This window comes from Lutra lutra, chromosome 8 (genome assembly GCF_902655055.1).
Source record: "Lutra lutra chromosome 8, mLutLut1.2, whole genome shotgun sequence".
Classification (NCBI taxonomy): Eukaryota; Metazoa; Chordata; class Mammalia; order Carnivora; family Mustelidae; genus Lutra; species Lutra lutra.
In genome coordinates, this window is record NC_062285.1 from 91,731,293 (window position 1) to 91,735,365 (window position 4,073).

The 4,073-nt window shown below is 42.8% G+C and overlaps 1 protein-coding gene across 5 annotated transcripts in view; it reads right to left on the reverse strand.

Moving 5' to 3' along the window:
• The window catches only part of KLRG1 (killer cell lectin like receptor G1), an 85,453-nt gene extending 82,059 nt beyond the window's left edge, over window positions 1-3,394 (reverse strand). For 3 of the 5 annotated variants that reach the window (XM_047743043.1, XM_047743042.1, XM_047743044.1), the window contains exon 1: window positions 3,261-3,380. The gene's annotated coding sequence lies outside the window, so the exon portion shown is untranslated. Of the gene's footprint in view, window positions 1-3,260 lie in introns of all 5 variants that reach the window. The other 2 variants (XM_047743046.1, XM_047743047.1) reach the window with 2 other exon arrangements.
• Window positions 3,395-4,073: the final 679 nt, after the last annotated feature.

Sequence of the window (4,073 nt, forward strand, 5' to 3'; positions counted from 1 at the left end):
TGGACCATGGATTAGGTAATAATATCCTACCAATGTTATATTTCTAATTGTGATGATTACACTGTAATAAGTGAAGAGAATGTCTTTATTCTTGGGAAATACACACTAATGTCCTTAACAGTAATGGGCAACTTTCAAAAATTGTTCAAAATAAACCACTGCGTGAGTGTGTTTGTGTTGTGTGCTGTGTGTGTGTGTGTGTTTACAGGGATGGGAGAGACCAATAAAGCAAATGGGGCGACTTGTAAACAACTGGTAAATCCAGGTGAAGTGAATACAAGAGTTCTTTTTACTATTCTTGCATCTATTCTAAAAATGTTAAATTATATTAAAGTTGTAAATTACCAAAACCAAAAAATATATTTAGTCCTTGAAAATATGTTAAATGTTTTAAAAGGAAAGCATCAATAAAAATTCAAAACTGAAATCCAATTCAAGACTGCAAACTGAATACATGCATAACAGGATTAAGAAACTACCAACAGGGGTGCCTGGGTGGCTCAGTGAGTTAAGCCGCTGCCTTCGGCTAGGGTCATGATCTCAGGGTCCTGGGATCGAGCCCCGCATCGGGCTCTCCACGCAGTGGAGCCTGCTTCTCTCTCTCTGCCTGCCTCTCTGCCTACTTGTGATCTCTGTCTGTCAAATAAATAAATAAAAAATCTTAAAAAAAAAAAAAAAAAAAGAAACTACCAACAAATTTCGAAATATCCCTGAGTAGATCAGAAATTGTGAGCAGGTAGGATTTGATAGTAAAACCAGAGCAAAACCTGCAATGCAAAACTCATACAGAAGATAGCTATTGAGAGGTTTAAAAAGCCATTCCCAACCTCCTAGCTCAGAGTTAACAAAAAAGTAGACGGGGAAAATTATCAAAGAAACGAATTGATGGAAGAATTCAGGATACAGTAGTATCCCCTACACACAGTTTCGCTTTCTATGGTTTCAGTCATTCAAGGTCAACCACATCCTGGGAGCAGATGAGCCTCCTTCTGACTTATCTGTCAATAACAACCTAACCTTAAATCACAATTGTATGTCATTCACCTCACTTCATCATGTGGGCGTATCATCTCTCACCATCACAAGGAGAAGGATAAGTATAGTACAGTTAGATTTTTTTTTTTAATTTGACAGATTTTAATTTTAAGTAGGCAGAGAGGCAGGCAGAGAGAAGGGGGTAAGCAGGCTCCCTGCAGAGCAGACAGCCCGATGCAAGGCTGGAATCCAGGACGCTGAGATCATGACCTCAGCCAAAGGCAGAGGCTTAACCCAGTGAGACACCCAGGCACCCCACAGTTAGATATTTTGACAGACACCACATTCACATATTGTTATAATTGTTCTATTTTATTATTATTGTCGTTAATCTCTTACTATTCCTCACTTACACATCAAGCCTTATCATAGGTTATGTATAAGAAAAAAATATAGTATATATGGGGTTCAGTACTGTTTCTAGTTTCAGGGATCTTGGAATATATCCTCCATGTATGAAATGGGGAACACTAGATCTTTCCAGCATCTTCCCCTCCTCTGCTTATACTAAACAGGAGGCATCCTCAACATATGATTTTAGAACAAAAGTCACAGAACTCCTTTCTAAACAAAGTAAGCAATTGTATGTGGGAGGGGGTGTGGGTGTGGGTAGAGTGTGGAGGGTGTTCTTGTTAATGATAAGGCTAGATAGACACAGAGCAGAAAGGCAAAAACCCTGCTAATTTCAGTTTTGTCCCTGGCTTAGATAGTTTCCATAATCGGCATTAAAGGCTGAGAGGCAGGGAAGTAACCCAGGTTACTTGTAAGGGATGGAAAGGGAGGTCTCTCCCTCCTTCTCACTCCTACTACATAAGACAAATTATTCATCCTACTCAGCTGTGTTGCTGGACCTTTCACCATTTCCAACATACAACCTTCCCTCAAGCCCAAAATGACTCTAGGCAATGACCAGAGGCAAGATTTCTGAAATTAAAATTTGAATTCACCAACAAAAGAACATTAATTCTAGAATGAAAGCTCATTGTAAAAGGGATTTTTGTCTTTTATTTTCTACGATTCATCACCCAAAATCTGTAACAGTGTAACTGCTCAGTAAATATTTGTTGAATGAATTGGAAAAAAAAAAAAAACATTTCAGTAGAAATGCCTTAAATACCTAACTCTAATGGAATTGCTTAGGCAGTAGTCCATGCACCTAAATATTATGCAACCATTAAAAAGTTTATTTGTGGGGCGCCAGAGTGGCTCAGTCAGTTAAAGCCTCTGCCTCGGGCTCAGGTCATGATCCCAGGGTCCTGGGATCCAGCCCCGCATGGGGCTCTCTGCTTGGCAGGGAGCCTGCTTCCCCCTCTCCCTCTGCCGGCCTCTCTGCCTACTTGTAATCTCTGTCAAGTCAATAAAGAAAATCTTTTAAAAAATAAAAATTAAAAAATTAAGTTTATTTGTAAAGTTAGCGATATAGAGAAAAAATTTGATTACATTGAATGTTTTTAAGAAGGAAATGGATAACACGTTCCTGAGAGAAATACACAACCTCTTTGTGGGTTTTTGGATTTTTGTTTTGTCCTTCTCTGTATTTTCTGATTACAAATTACTCTTATTATTAAAAAGAGACTCGCTTTTTAATTTTCTTATTTTTTTCTTGAGAACACATTCAAACCCAACCCAGACATGATAACCACCTTGGCTGAACTGAATATACCAATCAATAAACCAATGCAGAATCCTAAACAGTGAGCATAAAGTATTGCGTGAGAGCTTCGACTCTGAAGACTACATGCACATATAAATAACTAACTTACGCCTAAATTACGGAACCTGAATACTGACAACGTTAACTTAATAGACGTGGGACCCAGAGTAAGTTCCTTAGCCTCCATCAGCTTTAAAATTCAAAGTTTAGGGTTAAGATTAAATCAATCAATTCTCATTTAAAGCACTTAGAACAGTGCCGGGACCACAGAACCATGCACGTATAGCTTCCATTATTACTGGATTCAAAACATTGTAGTAGCTCTGGTGAGAAGGACGTATTAAAATCCAGTCCCTACCGGCGAAGAGGGGGGGACACACACAAAAGCAACGCAGGAGTCAAAGCAGGATGGAATCCGGTTAAAACCAAGTAGAGGCAACAAGCGGGCAGTTAGAGGAAGGAGTTCTTCATTCCGAAAAGCGTTAAAATCCAGAAAGTCACGGGAGCAAAAGCATTTGAACCGAGTTCCAGGTACGCGCAGGACTTCAGCAAGCGACGAATTCAGACCGACCTGAGGGAAACCGCGGAGGATCTTGGCAAAAGCACGGAGACTAAAAGAGGATTGTTCTTTCCCGAGGACACCAGAAATGCGGATAGGATGGGCTGAGCAGAATTGGTTACGAAGGGCTCAGCACGCAAAATGCCGCGAAACCTCCGGTGAACAGAACTGGTTGCCGTGTTTTACGCAGAATGACCGGGATGACAAGGTTAACGAAAACAGTACCGGTAACAACAGAGCCCAAGGTACTAAAGTATAGAAAGGAAATAAAGAACAAAGGTGTCGTTAAGAAAGCCGCGACCCGGGATGCCTGGGTGGCTCAGTTGGTTGGACGACGGCCTTCGGCTCAGGTCATGATCCTGGAGTCCCAGGATCGAGTCCCGCATGGGGCTCCCGGCTCCGCGGGAGTCTGCTTCTCTCTCTGACCTTCTCCTCGCTCATGCTCTCTCTCACTGTCTCTCTCAAATAAATAAATAAAATCTTAAAAAAAAAAAAAAAAGCCGCGACCCAATCGCTGTCCACGCTCCTCTAGGGGTCGATCCTGAAGACAACGCAACTCGGCGCAGGCCGACGGCGAAACAGCGCCTCTCGCCAGCGGCAAACCTGCACGGGAAACACCGACAGGAAGAGACCCGGGGCGAGAACTACAGCTCCCACTGAGGCCTGGCCGACGGCCCCTTTTCCAAATTTCCGCTTCCGCCTCCCGCCCTCGCGTACCCTCTTCAGGGAGCTGGCCGGCGCGTGACCCCGCGTGACCGCGAGCGACTCCCGCGAGCAGAGAAGCTCAGGGGCGGGACTCTGGGACCCCACTGGTAGAAACGCGAC